Here is a 20470-nt window from a genome sequence, read left to right as displayed (position 1 = left end):
TGATGACGGATGCCTTCGATGAATACACGCGCTGTACACTGCCCGGAAGGCTGAATCACATTTTTGTTGGCGCCGCGTAGAGGAGAACCAACAAAAGGAGTTCTGACCTTCCGTAGCCGCGAACACAAGTCCGCATGAATAATGGAAATGCTCGCGCCAGTTTCCACTAAAGCTTCGACGGGAATTCCTTCGACAACAACTTCCAAAATATTGCATGGCCGGTCAGGAGGACTTGTCTTTTTTCCGCGTAACGCAGTTCTACCTTCCTGAACTGCGGCTCCTAGTTTTCCGCGCAGCGATTGACGTTCTGAAAGGCTGGACAGGGGGTGGGGGGAGACGAAAATTGATGGAAAGGTGAAAGGGATCGGCGGCGGTCAGACCTGGTAGTGGCACGATGATCAACGGAGTCCGGAGGAGAAGTTGAGCGGTGGCGAGAATAGCTAGGTAAATGGCTCCGGTCGGTAGTCGTTCGTGGACCGGGAGTCACCCCGTGGCGATGTAGAAAATACTTGAAGTTCATACCGCTGGCGCCGTCGGCAGAACTTGGAAATATGGCCCCGGATGCCGCAGTAGTAGCATGTTGGGCGAGGCGGCCGCCATGGTGGGTAGTATGGTGCATCGTGAGGGGCCGGTTGGTATGCAGCGGAGACGGGGGCCAGGTGAACATGCGAAGACTCAGGAACGGAGGGCGAGGACGGGATGTGTGGCATCACAACCACATCAGAGTGCACAGGCCCGGCGCGAAAGTCGGGCTTCGGAGGTGAAGAGCACGTGACTGCGGCCAATTCTTCCTTGATAATCTCCCGCAGACTGGAGCTGAATGCTTGAGGCTGCACCAGCGGAAAGCTCGATGACGTCTGCCCATGCAGCTCTTCGCGAATTATTGCTCTTATCATGGCTCACAGGTTGCCTTGTTCAGGTAGAAGTGTGTCGGAAGATGATGGCTGCCGGCGCAAGGCCTGTAGATCAGTTAGGCGCTGACAAATCGTAACGATATCACCCACGGTGGTCGGGTTTTGCACGGCGATCGCGTTGTACGCAAAGTAACAAATTCCCTTGAGGACGTGCTTCACTCGATCAGACTCAGCCATTTCTCGGTTCACTCGCTTACATAAAGCCAGAACGACTTCACTGTATGACGTGTACGATTCGGCGGGGTGCTGATAGCGTTCAGCAAGCTTCTTCTTGGCCGCGTCTGCGCACAAAGTGGACGTGCCAAATATTCTAGGTATTTCTGTGGTGAACCACGACCAGTCCGTTAAGCCCTCCTTGTTATCTTGTTATTCCGGTACCATGTCTTAGCGACTTCTCTTAGATGAAAATTGACCCTGGTGAGATTGAGCTTATCATCCCACCGATTGAAGGCGCTCACCTGGTTATAATCGTTGAGCCAATCATCTACGTCATCTCCAGGAAGTCCTCTAAACATCTGAGGGTCTCGCTGCCGGCTGCTGATCATGCAGGCTGGGGCAGGCGGGCTTGCGGGTGCTGGGCCATCGGCAGGGTTGGTCGGATCGCCTTTCGACATGCTGAGAAATGGAATAGGGACACGCCGACCTAAGCGAAGCTCTAGGGAGAAGCCGGGGAGAGCGTACGTGGATCGAGGTGCACCTCCACCACGTGCAAGACTCGGACACAAGAGACTTGAAGGACGCGTTTAATGACGACGCAACCTCGCCGAGAGGCCGTTGCAAAAAGTGATGGTGAAAAAGGCACGAGGATCAAAGATGAAGAAGATGGTGTGGTGCTAGCATGCGCCACACTGATGATGAGTTGCGAGGTGGGTTTGGCTATTCGAGTAACAGTTATGAAACAACGGTGCCGCCTGTGCTCACAATAGTTTTGGCGAAATGGTGTCTCCCTGTCTTGCCCTGTTTCGGATCAAGAATTTATCGCTTTGCTTCTGGAGGGTGATCCAGCCCGTGCACTCCTTATGCACGTTTTCTAGAAGTCTTATGTAGGTATCCGATATTCCCTGGTATTTTAATGCTCCTAGCACGGCTGCGAGGGAAACCAAGACTTAAACAGGCTAATCCAAGCTTTCGCTTTGCATATCCTGGGTTAGCTGATCTAAGTCCGAGCCAGTCTGTTCTTGTGAGCTACTCACGTTGACCAAGCCCACGTGCAAGTCTGGCTAACGCCGGAAGCTCTTCATAAGGCGCATTGTCGCGTCGGCTGGGTCTTTTACTGCAAAGCAGTATATGTCTAACCCCCACGGTTTTCATTCCGGTAAACTCGATTTATTCGGCGCCGCAGCGGTGCTCCTCCTCGCCACCTTCGACATCACTTTCACAACAGTTATTACCCTCGCCACCAATGATGCTTCCTTCACAAGCTGCGCACTCCTCTGATAACGGCGGTAGCGCCCTTCGTAGGCGTTACCAGGGGCGGTATTCTCGTTTTGTAGCGCAGGCTACACTGGCCGGGGTTGAGCAGTTTCGCGTGTGCCGTGAAGGGCCGTTCTATAAAGCGCGAGAAGCGGCACTATAAAGCGCGAGAAGCATTGGATTGGTTTGGATCGGATCGGATTGGCTTGGCTTGGCTTGGCTTGCTTGAATTGGATTGGCCTGGCTTGGCTTGGCTTGGCTTGTCTTGGATTTGGATTGGATTGGGTTGGATTAAATTGGATTGTGTTGGATTGAAATTTAATCCAGTAGACCTTATGCAAAAACTGGCGCCCTCTTGCGGGAACCGCCTGCGCTTCCGCCATGTTGGGGGATTCCACGCATCTCCGGATACCGTAGTATACACGATAGCCAGGGGTTAGCGACGCGCACATCGGCATTTATCGTTGTCCAAGATGCTTAAATACTGCCGTGAAACTTGCTGTGCCCCAAGATGATACGGGGACGACAACAGAAATAGCATACACATCTTTTTTTTATTTCGCAACGGAAGCATGATTCAAGCCCTGCGTGAAGTCTCTTGCGGGTGTCGACTTCCCTTCGCGCAGTAATATTATAGCTACATCGCATGCATAGTCACGAATCGAATAATATGTGCAGGACAAAAAAGGTACCAAAGTGAGCTATTTTCTAGCCCTGTATTTGCCGCCGAGAACTACTGCCTGCTCGTAGTTAAGGCGCGCTGCATCGGTCATCTGGTACTTTATCGTAAGTTTTGCCTGCCGTTGGTGCTTTGCGCGCCCGTGTTTCTTTTTATTCTGGACGTTCGGTGGGCTTTTATGGAAGTACTACGCATTGTTTCGTTTGCCAAACGTTACAGGAAATAAGGGATCCGCGAGAGCTGCAACCTTCACGTAGCGCCATGAATAGCGCAAGTAACGTACGTAGTAACCCAGGTATCGATCATTTACTGCTCTTCGCCTGCTGTTCGACCGCAGCCTATTTTCCCAAGGTCACATTTTTCGAGCGGACATTTCTAAGCGGTAGTGTGCAGCCAGTTTTGTTGTCTAGGGCGCGAGCACGGGATGCTCAGCGGTCACCGCGAGGCACGCGCTCACGAGCGCTCGGCATTTTCTCGCTCTTTAGGGTTTTCGCAGTTTTTTTTTTTTTTTTTGCTAAAGCCTTTGCGCGTGCCGGGGGACGCCCGGCGGTCACCGCGAGAAATGCGCTCACCGGCGCTCGGCAATTTATTGGTAATTTAATTATTCATTGGCCATTTGTTGGTAATTTATTGACAATGTTTAACGGGTTACACGCCACACGCGTTATACCCGTGCCACACGTACACAAAAAATGACATTAAGTGCTGAAGTCCTTAAGATGCCAAATGACATGAACTGGTCGGGCCGTGCTACACGCGAAACACCAAAGGCTATAAATGTGTTAGGCATGATGGTCATCATGACCAAAAAGAGAAATTCACTCACACCAGCTTTCGTCTCTGCTCCACGCAGGGCAATCCAACCGGAACTCCCTATGAACGACTACAAGGTGATAATCCGCCCGAGGTCCGGCCTACGCGTCGAAGCCTGGCCAGCGCGACAGCTCGCACACAGCCTGCAACAAGCCCCCGGCATCCCACCCTCTACGTTCTACAGGCATGTTATCACCTTCCCGCAACCGCAGCAGAATCTTATCACGACAAGCACCCCTAGCGAAGTATGCGCCGACGCTATGCGCAAGATCACCACCCTCCACCTTGGCGACACGACATATGATGTCACAGCGTACCTCAAGAACCCTCCGGGAACTTATAGCGAAGAAATACAAGGCATCGACCCTGGAACACCTCCTGAGCAACTGCTCGCCATAATTACGTTCACCGGACCGCCCATCATTGAAGCCCGCATGCTCGGCACCTCGGACACAGCAGCGCTCACGTTTGACGGTCCACACGCGCCATTTTACGTGAAAGCTTACGGCACCCTGGTACGCTGTCACCCGTACCGAAATACCTATCAATGCTATGCAAAGTGCGGCGACCTCGGACACCGACCCGATGTCTGTCCCAACCCTCAGCCCAACCTGTGCTCCCGGTGCCATTCCCCCAACCCAGCTCCTGACCACCCATGCCAACCTCAGTGCCAGCTGTGCGGACTCCCCCACCTGACGGCCAGTCGAGAATGTCGCCGCAAGCTCAAGCCCCCACCACCGCCCGCGCGCACCCGCCTCCAACGCCAAGCACAAGAAACCCGGCAACCAGCCCTCTCCACACTCCGAAGATCGTCCGGTCCACCCTCCACGCCCTCTCAGGTGAGCTGGTCAGCTGTGACCACCCACACCCCACACAATGACCCTGTCCCCCCTTGCCCACCCCTCAAACCACCATGTTAACTGGACATAGGTACGGACTTTCTCCACAGACTCCTCTGCCTTCTTATTCAGACTATACTGGTGACCCTAACGCGACGCTGGACACGCAATTCAGCTACGAAGAACTCGAGGCAGCGATCAGAAACCTCACGCGCAACACAGCCCCAGGTCATGATAAAATCAAGAATCGTGTAGTACGCAGCCTTCCTCCTGCCAGCCTCGACCAGCTCCTGAATCTTATCAATGATCATTGGACACAAGGGACGCTTCCGCCTGCCTGGAAACACGCTGACATCTCACTTATCCCCAAACCTGGCAAACCAATAGAGATACCCAACCTGCGTCCTATCTCCCTTACTTCATGCCTCGGGAAACTGCTTGAACACATGGTTTACAATCGCCTTACGCCGTACATAGCAGATAACAACCTCTTCCCCCGACGATGTACGGCTTTTGGCCTCACCTGTCTACCCAAGACGTCCTCCTGCAGCTCAAGGAAGACCTTCTCAATAACCTTCCGAAGCATCACAAGCACTGTATCCTCACTCTCGACATCAAGAGCGCGTTCGATAACGTTTCCCACGACGCCTTACTAAACAGCCTGGCCACTCTCCATGTTGGGACACGACTATACAACTATGTGAGAGCCTTCCTTACGAACCGCACCGCTACAGTGGGGATCTCCCATTTACGCACACCCTCCTTCCCAGCGCTTCCACGAGGAACCCCACAAGGCTCCGTCATTTCTCCTTTGCTATTTAACATATTTCTCAAAGATCTGCCTCCGCTACTGGACACCGTCCCATCCCTCCACCATGCCCTATATGCCGACGACCTTACGATATGGACCAACTCAGGTTCCATGGGCGAGCAACAAGAATCGCTTCAACGAGCCATCGACATCACTACCATATATCTCTCTAAATGTGATCTGACCTGCTCCCCAGAAAAATCCGCACTGATAACCCTTCCGCTGAGAACTCGGGGACGACACACGGCGCCGATGCCGGACCCGGCTCTTACTATAGAGACTCGCCCCGTTCCTGTAGTAACCCATCTCAGGGTACTCGGACTCACAATCCCACGAGATGGCTCCGGCTCGCACACCATCCTCGCACTTCAACGCGCAGTTACTCAATTGGCACAACTAGTTAAGCGCATCACCCACCAACGTACTGGTCTCAAAGAAGCTGAAACTTCCCTTCTGGTTCAAGCTTTCCTCATCTGCCGCCTTACATACGGAGCTCCTTACCTGTCCCTCAAACCAGCAGAGCACAAGAAATTTGACATTGTAATTAGGCAAGCATACAAAACTGCAATCGGCCTCCCCACTAACACCTCTACTGACTTGTTTTTACGCTTGGGAGTACATAATACTTGGACAGAGCTGTGCGAAGCTCAACAAACTTCGCAATTCCAACGCCTTAAGCTTACACCCACTGGCTCTAGTACCTTAGCTCGCCTGGGCTATCCGACCCCGACAGAGCCTCACCGCCTGGCACGTCTTCCCCCCCCCTACTACGCGCTCGCATTAAAGTCGCCCCGCTACCCCGGAACATGCACCCAGGCATCCACGATGGTCGTCGCACCGCGCGAACCAACTACATCCGCACCCACTACCAGCATCTGCCGGACACGCTTTACGTCGATGCATCCCCATACACCAACCGATCGACTTACGCCGTCGCGACTGTAGATAGTCAAAAAAGTACGGTCGGCACTGCCTCCACACGAGCCTCAACACAAACTGAAGCGGAAGAGATAGCCATTGCGCTGTCCCTTACCTCCACTCGTCGCGACTACGTGACAGTAATCACGGACTCGCAGGAAGTCTGCCGACCCCTTCAAAAAGGTCTACTCCCTCGCACTGCCCAACGCATCATCGAACACTCCACTTACCTCCCCGAGGAGTGCCACATTTTATGGACCCCTGGCCATTGTGGGTTGGCCGGCAATGAAGCGGCGCACAACGCGGCCCGAAAAGTGGTACACCGGGCCATTGCCCCTGACCCCCCTCCTACCACCCTAGATGCCCACCCCCTACTCACCTACATTGACATCCTCACACACTACAAGCTCTCTCGCCGCACCTTCCCTCCACCTCACCCGTCTCTAAGCAAAGCCGATGAAATCACTCTCCGTCAACTTCAAACCCGGACCTTCCCTCACAATACACTCTGGCATTTGAATTTCCCCACCTCTCACCACAGTGCAAGTTTTGCCCCGAAAGGGGTACACTGTATCACATCGCATGGGAATGCTCCCACACACCCGACCTCCCTCCCAATCCCCACCCCTCCCCTTCACAGTGGGCGGCGCAGCTGTCCAGCTCTGAACCCCGCACCCAGCTTAATAACCTGGTGAGACGGGCGTGGACTGCCAGCCAGAGCCAGGGACTCCTGGACTAAGGAGTCCCCCACTGGTCTGCCTCCACACATGGAGTCGGATTGGGCCTCAATAAAAGTTCATTCCTCCTCCTCCGATCATATTTTAGAGGTCTTTGAGGTAAATAAAAACATCTTACAAGGGTTACAAATATTTTTTGGGAAATAAAACGTTACGAGAGGCAGTGTTTTCTTAAAAATGGTGTGAGCCATTTTTAAAAGTGGCTTAATCAGCTGCCATCGCCTGCCAGTGGTAGCCAAATCCGAAAAATTTAGCACGACGAGTGACACAATGTTTTGTTTTTTGCCGCTGTTTTAGTGAACTTCGTCTTTTTGAAAACTTCGGCACCAAGGGTGCAAAAAAATCGCCTTATTTTGAAGTTCAGCTACATTTCCGTGTCAACACTTTGGTGCTGAGAGTTTCGTTGGTTTTATTTGGTGCTCATCGGGCTCGAGGGTAGGCAGATTCAAGGTGTTCGTGAAGGTAAATGAGTTGTGCGGAACTCCTTAAACCAAAATTACATTAGGGCGAATGGCATTAGATTTTTGCGTGTAGCAGTGAATTAATGGCATTAAAATTTAAGGCATTAAAGGGACACTGAAGTGAATTTGTCAAGCTCCCGTTTTTGCTTGCACTGTGTAGACTGGCTCAAATTAACACAATATTCATCGTTCATCCGGTTGACAAATCGGTAATTATTTTACAAAGCGCGAAAGAAGAAAACCTACTATGCGCGGTTTGCGGCGGCCGCACCAACTAAAGGCTGTGACGTCAGGAGGGGGGGGGGCACCGTGATTGAACGATGCCCAGGGTTAGCAATCACGTGTGTACGAGATTTCGGCGCACGTTAAAGATCCCCAGGTGGTCAAAATTAATCCGGAGCCCTCCGCTACGGCGCGCCTCATCGCCTGCGTTGCGTCGGCGCGTTAAACCCCACAAATCAATCAATCAGGTTAGCAATCAAAAGTTTCGGTTTCGGTTTCGGTTCTGTAAAACAATATGCTTGACATCTGATGGCGTTGTTGGATGGGCATTCTCGATTTCTCAATTATCGCCGTACCGCGCTTCTGCCATGTTGTCGGCTGTCAAATGTCTAAGATAAACCTCCCAGGGCGGCTTGGAATCGTAGAAATCACTAGACGAGGCCTACGCAGTGGATGAACGCCCTCCGCGTCACCGCAGACTCTCAAATGCCATGCGCTTTTCCCGCATATTCGGAGCTTGCCTCACTCATGTCTGTTCGTAAAAAGCTAGTTCGCACCAGGCCAAGGGTGTGCTGACTCAGGCCTGGGCCCACTGCCCGCAAGCAGTCGGTGCTTGTGGCAACAGCACGCCAACGAGAACTCGCTAGCACGTCATTGTCAGTATGCGCGCGTTCTGCGATCTCGCTCGTGGAGCAGTGAACGTTACGGCCTAAAAATGGTGAACTCAGTTCAGAAAGCCTCGGCCGCATACGAAAAAATCAACTTACAAAAAAAAAACACACGCACCCTCGGGGATTCGAACCTGCTACTTTCAAAACAAATTCCAGCGCCTGAGACCGCTAGGGCACGAGCTTTTTTTTTCTCTTTTTTAAGTGCGAATGCACTTTATAAGCGACCCCAAACCATCCACCGCCGGCGGCGGCGGCGGCGGCGGCGGCGTCCGCAGTGCTCCTCTATATTTAAAAAAGAAACCGCATCCGGCGCCAGGTTTCGATCCGAGGACTTCGCGGCCGCAGCGCGACGCTCTACCGACCAAGCCACGGACGCGACGGTGATATCAGTGTTAGTGACGCGCCTTATATCTTTAACGCATTCAAACTACGTCGTCAGCGGCGTGCGTTGGCGACTCAGCGGCGTTATAGCGGCTTGATAACTGCGTGGTGTACACGTGATACTAAAAACCCGATGGAAGACATGGAAGAGAAGGCGGCGAGGCGGTGGGCTGCGGGGGCCGAGCGCAAGCGCCGCAAGCGGGCCGACAACCGTGCATTCGCACTTTCACATTCTCCCCCTCGGGGAAATGCGGGGGAATTTTTTTCTTTATTGCTGGTCATTTATAAATAAACACTCACAGTCCTAGGCCACGAGCCGGCGCTGACCGACGCGGATATATAAGGTTTATAATGTATGACCAATTTACACTTTTATTAAAGGCGATAGTCTTTCTTGGGCTACTTAAACCCAGAAATTTTGGTCTGTCTGTATGTCTGTATGTCTGTCCGTCTGTCTGTCTATGACTCGATTCAGCCACCCGGCCAAAGCAAAAAAATGCCTGCGCAACAGTCTTATATAGTCACAGCTAAATCTACCCGTCTTGGTCCGGTGTAATGTTCATACTTGTCAACATTGTTGAAGAAGAACAAGACATTACGCAATTATGAGACAACAAATCAATACAGAAGTGATATTTGCAGTGTTCCTTTATAAAAATTCAAACATGCTTGACTTTTGCGAAATTAAATACTTCATCAACTGCAGAAAAAGAATTCACTCCGCCGTCGCCTGCTGTCGCCCGCGCCACTATAGCTTCTGGGGCCATTTTAAGAAATCAACCGGCAGCAGTTACCCAAGGTTCCACTAGATAGTTTCCACGTTCTGCTTGCAACGCACGTGGAGCAGGGAAACGCGGTTCTATAAACGTTGAAGTAGGGTGCCTCGATTAACGCGCGTCTTCGCCGTACGGCAGCGTTCGCATCGAGACACCCGGTTTGGAGCAGTGGAACGCGCAAAATTTAAAATGATTTAAGCAAACATTTGGCGTCTTCACCTTGGGAGGAACGCGGCGCAAGAGGAACAACATGAGAGGTGAGCGGTAAAGCGAAGGGAGGCATTTAACTTCGCAAAAGCCGATAAAGACTATCGTCTTTTGACGTCATTTGCAAGGAAAGGAGCAGATACGCGGCCAATTTTTTATTTTAAGCATTTTAAGTACTTTATGTGACTATTTGTTGTATATCACTCCTGCAGTAAGTGTCCCCCAAACTTCCACAATATCTCGTCTAGCAATTGCATTTCTTTGACGGAAAAGCGTTCGCAGATGTGCGGTCGTGCTGCTGACCGCTGTGCTTGTTTACCCAGCGCAAAAAGTGCTTCCTGCTCCCTAGTTTTGCGCTGTACGGTAAAAGTTTCAGGTGATTTTATTTTTTCAGTACCTATATTGACTTCGCTGACTCTTCTCCCGCCTTCAATTGGCCTTAGATTTTCCTACTAGCGTAAAGTCAGCGAAGCGTCGCATGTGCACTTGTGCAGCGCTTGTGTGGAGCGACCCGGACTCTGAGTTTGACACAGTGTACAAACTAACAAAGTAAGAAAAGGCACATTCTTTCATTCACAAAGGTGCTGTGGCTTAGTTTCAATTGAGCGAGCGAATAGCGACGACCCGTCGGCGGCCGGCGGACGAAACGCTGGGCCGACTGACTCGATCGGTAGGTCGGCTGGTCGGCGAACCGTGCAGTATCGCAGCCATTTTACAGCTCATCTCCTTCTGACGTCACACGAAAACGCCACAGAAAATGGGCGAGCGTAAAGAGAGGAGGACAGCATTTTCGAATTTATTTTTCTACTAAATAAATTCGCGTAAACGCGGGCAGAGTAGTCGAAACAATGCCTACGGACTCCGAACTACAATTTGCGCTAGTAATCCCGCAATGTTTACAAATCACTTCAGTGTCCCTTTAAGCTCTTAATGTCATTTTTCGTGTACGCGTGGCACGGGTATTACGCGCTACACATTACGTCCAGCTACAAAAGCTCCGCTGTTAAAAAATGCCAGGTATGTAATTTATTTTATTACGTGTTGTTTTTTTTTTTTTTTTGCTGTTTCTTCTGCGTCAAAGAGGATCCTTAGCGCATAGCTATATGCGGAGTCTCCCCCCCTCCTCATTTAAACCTAAGGGCAGCGCGCATCGGCTCGAAGCGCTTCAGGAATGACCTCCTGAGAAACCCGCATGATGCGAAAAAACACGGATGCACTTTCAATATTTTCGTTCTCAAAGCAAAAAAAAAAAAAAGGTGAGGAAACGCGACAGCCTCCAAAAGCGCCCATTCCGGTGCCTCCCTGACTGCTTTTTTGATGCATAATGCGCAATTACGAAGTCGCTCGCAAATGGGGGCAACAGAGAAAGGTCCACAGATCACTCGCCGCTCATTTTGCTACGCTTAAATCTGAATATAAAAGGATCGCCAAGCCCAGAAAGCCCCTCACACTCTCTGTACCAAGCAATTCCGCGACCGCCATCCCCCAACAAGGCGTCGCGGGCTCGTTTCGTTTTTCTTCCGGTAGATGGCGGCACTTTTGCATAAGGTCTATTGGAATACGGGTGTATAGAGAATGGACCTCTACCTGTATGTAAACACCATGACGTCACAAAGCGCACGTGCGCGACGGGTGGCGCCTGCTGGCGGCCGTGAAATGCGGTGGCGGTTGGCAGAACGCGCCTGCGCCGACATTGTATGAAACTCTATGGCGCCGACGGCCCGGCCTGGCCGCGCGGCGCCCGAAAGGAACGATGTGCCGTTGGTTCGGACCGTCTCTGGCCGCCTACATTTGCAGGTGGAGGTCTAGCTATCCTAGCTGTGGCCGTCGCACCTCCATGTAGCTTTCCGCATCTACAACCTCCGCAACACTTTCGCGTAAGGTTAACAGAGGGGCCACGCTTTCGGATAATCAATTCGCGACAGAACAGCCTAAACTTGTCATTCTGAAGGTTGGTGCTCTTGCGACGCATTCCAAGAATGTTTTTTTAAGATTCTTTGTGTTCGGACACATACCAAGGAAAGTTCATTCATTGTTGCTTTCGAGGTCCGCTTAAGCTGACCGCGGTGCCTCAGGTAGCGTATAAGCTTTCTGTTCTTGGTCCCTTTGCGTAGCCCGGAGGCAATGGCGTACACACAATTTCATGTTGTGGGGAAAAAGGAAAGGTAGAGCATAAAAGAATTAAAAAGTAAATTAAGCAGCAACGAAAGAAAAATATGAAGAGCGAAAGCCAAAACGTATTACAATAAAAATATCGCGATGATATCGTTCTCTACGTAATTGACCGATTGTCTTGTTACCTTTTTCCCCAGTAAAATCCCGAAACGGTTCATCGTCATTGTGAGAGTAACATAGAAGCTACATATTGTTAGTGCGTATAGATTGCGTGAACCCTGAAATTATTTTCGGTAGTCATCACTTCATGATAGTCAAAGTTAGTGTCCTTGTACGCCCGCTGCATACGCCGGCGTCGGGAGGCCGAAACAAAAGAATACATTCACCGAGTCTGTTCGCTTGGGGCACACATATTTTTCGAGTCGCATGAGCGGCCCATGCTACATGTGAGCACGGCAACATCTCTGTTTTGCCTCATCCTCAGAGCAGAATATAATTGATCAAGGTAAACATTTATTGCACTTGCAAGCAATGAATTTCCACCATACTTGTCGTTGTCGATCTGGCGACAGGCGGCTATCGCGGTTCCCTCGTCGAAACATTGATTAAGCAGGTTAGGCATTCAGTGTGTTTTTAATACACTACTCGACCTCCTCAATACATGACAATGTTTAGCAGCAAGAAAATTTCCCTATGCCCCCTACCCCCGGCCCTATTTCACTTGACCAAATTTCTGCAGTGATGTATGATAGCATATGGTTGATAAACAGCATAATTTCATGGCCCGAATCAGCGCGGACTGCCAATGTAGACGGTATGGCCGCGTTTTGGAGAACAGCAGAAGTTCGAGAATGGAAAATTTTCCTATGAGTAAGACGAGACCATGTCGCTGCTTTAGCTGCCAGCCTCTTCGGCACATTGCACGCATCCACAATACACGCCGAATGTGCCTCTTTGGGGACTCCGAAAAGTCTGAAGCCGCTGATTCTGCTCCCACGATTTGCGTAGCCGAGATCACAGCAGCCAAACCGGCATAAGAAAAGCCAACACAGAAACAAAAGGTCCACTTTTGCGCGCGTCTAATGCACCTCACTGCATACGCACCGCGCGCCGGTCCGAATGTTTTGCCACCTACCCTCCCGGCCACACCCAGCACGTGCGCTTTCCGTGACGTCACCGCCGCCGCGTGACGTACCCCGGGCGAGGTCCATTAAGTCTGCGCATTCGCCGGTCTGCGTATTCCAGAGGAGTGACGTCATAGCCGCGGCCGATGCACTGGCGCCGGCGCGTCCCTAGCTGTCCACCTCCGTTGCGCAGTAGCCAAGTCTGACGCTGTGCCGGAGCCGCTAGATAGCTGTTTTGCGTGGCTCCTGGAGAGCCGTGCTGCGGGAGGAGCCATGCGCGAGCACCACTTACTGGACTGGACTGGACTGGACTGGACTGGATTGGATTGGATTGGATTCGATTGGATTGGTTTGGAAATCGTTTTAGCAACAGTAAGCATGATAATCAGCTAATCCTAGACTACCAGGAAACCTAAGAATAACCAGTTAAACCTTAGCTCACGCTAGGTATATCCTGGCGTAGCCGATGTAGGCCACTGCTAATTTTTTGGTCCTTTTTGTGTCCCTTTCAAAAGTGTCTCTTTTGAGCGAGCCCTGATTGGCTAAAGGAAACAACCGGATATGACGTAACGCAAGCGCGGCAAACCAACTGCGTTTGGCCGCGGCTTCTTCGAACAGGCGATTTTAATTTCAAACAGACGGTTTTTGGAAGCAGTCATGAATGCTCCGATTATCGCCTTTTTGTTGGCTCGCAGGCAGAACAAGCGGTCGAGAAGCAATGTAGACGCGTTCGATATGCCCCGAAAAGCATTCCACCAGCATTTTTGCCTGAGGATCGTGCGGCTGCTGTGCAACGAGCTCCGGGAAGAACTTGCTCTGTGGACGCGTTGGCTCAGCGTCGAAGAGCCAGTGTTATGCACCCTTCGTTTCTTCGCTAGCGGTGGCTTTCAGTCAGCGGCCCGAAATGAAGAAACGATATCGATGTCGCAGCCCTCCGTGAGCCTGTGCATCATACGCCGCCACCACACAGTGAAATAAAGGATCGTTTGCGAGCTAGCTAACGGTCAGCAGGTGCAATGGAATGAAACGATCGTCTGCGAGCTTGATAGGTGTCGAGCAGACGACCAAAATTACACAAGCACTCCGGATGACATGTATAACCTTTTATTGGTACTTTAAGCATACACATACACTAGATTCACGTTCATAGATTTCTCGCGGAACAGGTACGTCATTAAGAAACAAAACGTCTCTCCTCTTATACATTTTTTTACTCGTAGAGCACCACAAAAATGTCAACCACCTAACGATGCCGGTCCTTGGAAAAGCCCGCTTCGGCATGCCACAAGTGGGTCGATGCCAAAATACGTAACTGGACGGTTATCTCGATGCACGGGCATTGTCACCGACGTCAAAACGGAGTCCAACCGCGAAAAACTGAGTAGCCGCAGCATTATTTACACTTCACTGTCACAAGGAAACAGCTGACTGCAGCTACAATCTTTGGACATTCCTCCCCTTGCGGTGAAAACTTTAAACCTCGTAATAAAAATTTACTGCGTTTAGTTTTTCAAAATACTTTCAAATAAATCCAATAAAAGATACTCTGGTACGGTTTTAGATATTTAAAATGTGTTTTCAAGAAGAGTTACAGTATTTAAATCAAAGGCCCACTGCTTAACCGGAAGTACGTCACGATGAAAGGGACGCAAAAGAGCGTTTTCAAAGGGGACAGTTACGAGAATACCGCCCCAGAGCAAGTTGCCAGTTTCGCACGCCGACGTGAGCCCGGAATTTTTTTTCAGCATGAAAAGCTTTCCGCGCAACTTTCTGCCCCTGTATTTCTAGCCTACGCACGCACCCATAACCAGCTGCCAGTTTAGGAGTGCGCTGGTCGGACGTGGAGGCAGGGGGGCGTGCATGCACAGCTGGTCTGCATGCCGCTGCCAATAACATGCGCGGGGCGCTGGCGGGAAATTTAAATGCGGAACTCTTGCGGCTCAAAGCGACATGGTCGAGCGGTTTGGGTTTTGGTTAGTGTGTTACGCAGACATTAAGATGCATACAAAGCGGGGCGGAAACAGACAGCCACATGTCCGTCACTTGAATTAGGCTCAAGCATTTCTAGGCTTTAACTCCCTATGGATAGACACGTGTCGTTCGCTCGGAGGAAGAACAGTGGGAATCGAAGGAGCATTATTATTATTATTATTATTATTATTATTATTATTATTATTATTAATATTTGCCGGAACCGAAGCCTGAATGGATGCCGAAACAACGAAACAGGCTACCGCCGCGGTTTCCTGTGCAAGTTTCAGCTCCACGAGCAGTTGGGAATCTCTCCGGGATGTATTTCAACGTCGACTTTAGCCAATTCTTTTTGTTTAACATTAGGGGCTTTGAGAGCTACAATTTTCGCGATGCCTTTCACTTCTAAGCACGCGCTCAGAACTGGTTGCATGTTTATGAGGCATGAGTTGAGAGTGAACGGAAGGGGCCGGGTGTCGTGCACGGGCAGATATAGGTTTCGTGGCCTCACTGTTGACGTCTCCATTATGCTGGTGGGAGGTTTAAACGTGCATGTACGTCGAACGCCCCAGTGCGAACTTTCACTGTCCTCTGTGGTCCAACGGATTGGGTTAATGTGTTACGTAGACACTAAAATGACTACGACGTGTGACGGAAACAAAGAGCTCCATGTTTGTCCACTAGAAAAAATCTCGAGTCCTTCAAAATTTCATTGGGCTAAGTGCTAGTTGATCGATCGCAAATTACGAACAAACGTATTTTGTTTTGTGCATTTTGTGTACTGCGTCCAGCTTTGCAGGTCATCCTTCTTCACAGAAAAGAAAGGCAGGAACTTTTTCTTTGTATTTTTTCTTGTAACGCCATACGGAGGAACTAAACGCTTGACCAGCTATGCTGTTACAAGCTTTCCGTGGCTGAAATGTAGCTGAGTGAGCTACCAACACCCAAACGTTTCAAAATACCCAAGGTTGTATTTTGTTTTATGGCGCCTTCAAACCCCATGAGTTCAGTTAAAGACAAGCCCGTATACCTAGCGAAAAAACATTACCTCTGTCATACTTTCGTGCAAAATTGCGTCATATACAAGCATAGTAACTAGCATTCACATTCAGCCGCACATTCTGTTCAGCTGACAACGCAGATAAGCGTAAGTGTGAATGTGATAGCACAGACTCACTGAGGTGCACATATTGTTATGTTTGGGCAGCGAAAGATTTTTTGTGGCTGGATGGATGGTCAGTAAAGGTGGCTGACTGCCTCCCGTAACCAAAGTCCTCCTCTACTACACCTAGCTAGCTCGTCGAAAAACACTCCAGAAGTCGCCGTCTCCTTCGGCTCCCCAGTTCAGTCCATCTTGCTCACAGTACATAGAAAATGTCACAATATTGCCACGCCCGCATTATGTGTATCCCAGAACAAACCGAGGATTTTGTTTAATTGAAAGTTCATTAAAGTGAATTTGAACAAAGAAAGAGAAGGGAAAATGCGTTTCCCTTCGAACCCAGACGAGATGGCTGCGCGCGGGCAAGCCATCTTCTTCGGTACCGACTACCGCACAACACACCCCATTGCAGCAAGAATTCCAGTGACAGCCCTTGGGACGGGGGTCAGTATCCAGAGGCATTTCGCCGTTACTTCAACGCCTGTGTTAGAGTAGCATGTGTACTGCAAATGAAATATATACTTACGGATGATGAGGTTGCAGACGCATGAGTTGTTTGCCATACACTCCGACGATTTAAGGCTCGTTCCTATTGACTTCTTCACACACGCCTCCTTGCAGTTGGACTCCGTACATGCTGAGAATAAAGAAATTAATAGAAAACAGGAACGTCGCATGCTCTGGGTGCACAGTATAAAAGTCATAGAACGAAATGCCCTATGAACACACGAATTCTGCGACTGCCACGGGCGCGACAGCAGTATAACCAAACTCAAATAAAGTATTGAGTGAAAAGCCTAAAAACTAAGTACCCAGAAATGAAAGACCTGGGCACGACAGTTTCACACACACACATCGAGCGCGTTCGCACAATCCTGCTTGGTATGAAGTACAAAACGCGTGAATGCTTACGCCATTACATCAGTAGTGCAGGAAGAACGCTTTAAGATAATCGTCTACCAGTACCACATAATAGACCAATACATTAAACCTTAGTCGCAATCCACAGTGATTATTATACATTTATATCACCGCATCTTTATGAGCACTGGAACGCGAAGGTCATTTCCAGGCACTTCCAACTGCCTCTATACCCCGAGTTTTGGTACTGTTCTATTGCTGCCAAACTTTCTTTAATACTTTTATTCAATCATCGTTCCTACTTTAAGTTATATGTCTCAGTAAACTTTTAACAAACCTGGTCGTACACCCACGTCTCCGAATTTCTACCCGCAGCTTCACCCGGTTCCCCCTCTTCCCTATCACACATCCCGCTCTGCATTCTCCCTTTCCATTTACCCTCCCTCCCGCCATCTTCCCCTTCACTCAACCGGCACTCCCCCGTCCGATACGCAGTGGGTCTGACAGTCACCCGCAGTGCGTCCCCCTTCAGTAACTGTGACCTGGAAGTCATTACGGGTGGGTAATTACCCATGAGTCACCGTGATGGTGACTCATGAGTGTGGAACTGATTGGTCCCTGCTGATGGCTAACAGGTGACCATCAGTTGCTACTGAGACAGTGACTTTACTATGGTTTTCGAAGGGGCCAAGGAGCTGGGATACCACCTGGTCCAGTTTGAAAGAACTAGGCTCTGGCAACTCACTCTGCTGTGCTGCAGCAACAAACTGCGTTTCTTAACCGAAAAGGGCAAACAAATACAAAAACTCAAATTTCACCCTTCACTGACGGAATATGGGCAGCGGTGACGTAATATGTACCACCACTAACATTACGGCTATCAGGGAGTTAACTGCTACGTGGGATTTAAATGATACAATCTAGAACAAGAATCCCCTCTACAATCGCCCACTCATGCATCTTGGCTGGCTGCGGACAGTGGACGCCAATCGCCGAAAAAACGCATACTTGGGCGTCATCGAGATATAGCCACAAAAGCAGCTGTGGCATCGTTATGGCTTCGTCTGCTTCATTCAGCATCTCAATTATTTGTGTGAGCTTTGCGATTACATCGATTTCATTGTTGAACGGGAAAAGTTGTGCATTTAATCAACTTCTTGTATTTCGTCTTCATGGTCCCTGAAAAGACATGGCGGAGCTGGCGAGACGGTAAGGGAAGCACAAAATGCTGTAATTGTCACGTAGATACTTCTCGTCTTACATCTGTGCTTGTAGGCAATCCTAAATCCCTCTGTACAGTAAAATGAGCAAGTGAAATTTAGGCTTACGATCAGACACCTTACAGCGACACTGGTTGCTGATACAATGGGTCTGGAGGACGCCGTTTTCGCCCAGGGGGCGGCAGGCGTCTTCACAATCTCCTGCATTCGTGCATGTTGCTGCACAGCGAGGGACGCGCAAAATTGAGAATTAGCTTCAAGAGTACAATTCAGGTGGACAGAATGGGCAAACAGAAGTTTTAGAAAAATTTCCCGTGGAACCTAAGTCTGCTTACGTGCTATGAATGTAAAATTCTCGAAATACTTATTAACAACTCTTTCGGTTAAAAGCTGTACTTGCATTTATTTCTTTGCTTTCGTTTATTTTTGTCCTTTGGCGCAAATTACTTCGACTGGCTTTTCTGCAACACACTGTACACCTCTCTTTCTTCGCTTTCTTTTCGTCATCTTACGGCGCGAAATAAATCCGCAAGCACACTGGCACACATCACAGCTTACATGGAAAAGGGGCTTTGCGTTGCTCGTGTGCACCTGTCATACTCCTGCGCAATCCCGTTCAAGTTTCAAACGCCACGCACTATTCTACCACTGTTATGTTTCCAAGTAGCGATTTCGTGAAATTTCGGAAATTGGCACATTGCCCCTCAAAGCTCTGGATTGGTGGTCAATCCCCGAATTGTGTATGTGTCCGAAAGAAAGGAACAGGAGGGGCAACTTTTCTTTTACGCTGGCGACGTGCGTAGATAGCACAGTCGGCGAAGGATCAGGCTGCTGCTCTACATAGCTGAGTTCAAATCCTTTATTTACTCTTTACACAGGTGGCCACTCTCACAACTGGACAACCTCAACAACAACGGTGACCGATGTTCTCAAAATGGGGCACTTCAAACCATGAAGCAATATTCCTGATCTTAGGAACCACTGACAACGCTCGCGTTAAATCCAAAACACCTCATTAATTCCACACGTTTTAAGTTCTTTCGCAGTGAATATTAGATTGCCGCTTGAAGTGTAAGCACACACCATAACCTTTGTTCCGGGGAAGAAATACCGTCGTTTTCATGTTATTTTTATTTATTTAGAAATACTGCTGGCCAGAGGGCAAAGCAGGAGGGGCAAGGTAATGCAGTTATCGTACACAAAATTTCAATACAACATCGACAAAACAACGAAGAAAATTAAAAGCGGAAAGCCGAACATTTTTATACAGAAGCAACGAAATGAAAGAGTAGGGAGGTAAACGCGGAACAGTTGCAATAGTTAGAAAAACAATGGCAAATTTCGGCGCAAGTAAGCTCAGGAGACTTTAAACTGGTTGCAGGCAAACTGTTCCACTCTTCGATGGTTCCACTCTTTGTTAAACTCAAACTTTTGCTTCTTTAAAGTTAGCACTTATGGTTTATTTCCTTATTTGTTTTAACATGCTACTACATGAACTACCTCCACAATTTCCCCTTGTATCCGATTACTGTTCCTTTAGTACAGCTGTGTATCTTGTTCAAAGCGAGTCATGCATTCTCTGCATTCCGTACTACATTTCACCCTATTGGGCTATAGCCCTTCGGGTCCCTAAGGGTATTGGTGATTTAAAAATACGAATACTTACGGGAGGTCAAGTAGCACACGAGTGCACCATGTTCACATTTTCCAGACGGATTCCTTGAACTTTCGATATGCTTTCTGCAGAACCACTCGGCAATCCAGGGGGTACATTCACGGGTGCTCCTAAGAAAGTTGGGGGTAAAGGAAGGAATGGCTTAAAGAATCTTAGGAGTTAATGACGCACAGTACGCAGTCTGGTGCACAATTTGCTCGTAGACATTTTTGTGAACATATGCAAAAATTCCACGCTACAAAGACTTTGTAGATAGTATTTGCCATTCCATTTGATTCGCAGCACAGTTTTACAGTGGTAATATTTCGGGCTTTCGGAAGTTATTATTTACAAATAATAGAGCTATTGAAGTCGGCCATGATTCAGAAAACCTTGCAGCACGGCACGCCCTTGTAGGTTGTCTTGTTCTAGGACGCCTAACCGATGCAGGGAAGAGTAACATGTGCGCATTTTCGCGCAAAACAAAACTTCTAACAGTGGTGCAGTAGTGGAACCTACTT

The 20470-nt window shown here is 49.4% G+C and overlaps 1 long non-coding RNA gene across 1 annotated transcript in view; it reads right to left on the bottom strand.

The window, feature by feature from the left end:
• Positions 1-20082, bottom strand: part of LOC144149309 (uncharacterized) — a 28707-nt gene extending 8625 nt beyond the window's left edge. The window contains exons 1-2 of the long non-coding RNA XR_013318258.1: positions 19962-20082; positions 16741-16851 (exon numbers count right to left, since the gene is read on the bottom strand). This is a non-coding gene — a long non-coding RNA (uncharacterized LOC144149309). The remainder of the gene's footprint in view (positions 1-16740; positions 16852-19961) is intronic.
• Positions 20083-20470: the final 388 nt, after the last annotated feature.

The sequence above is a fragment of the Haemaphysalis longicornis genome, unplaced genomic scaffold (genome assembly GCF_048455015.1).
Source record: "Haemaphysalis longicornis isolate Haplotype H1 unplaced genomic scaffold, Haemaphysalis longicornis Haplotype H1 scaffold_8, whole genome shotgun sequence".
Classification (NCBI taxonomy): Eukaryota; Metazoa; Arthropoda; class Arachnida; order Ixodida; family Ixodidae; genus Haemaphysalis; species Haemaphysalis longicornis.
This window is presented reverse-complemented; position numbering and strand designations above follow the sequence as displayed.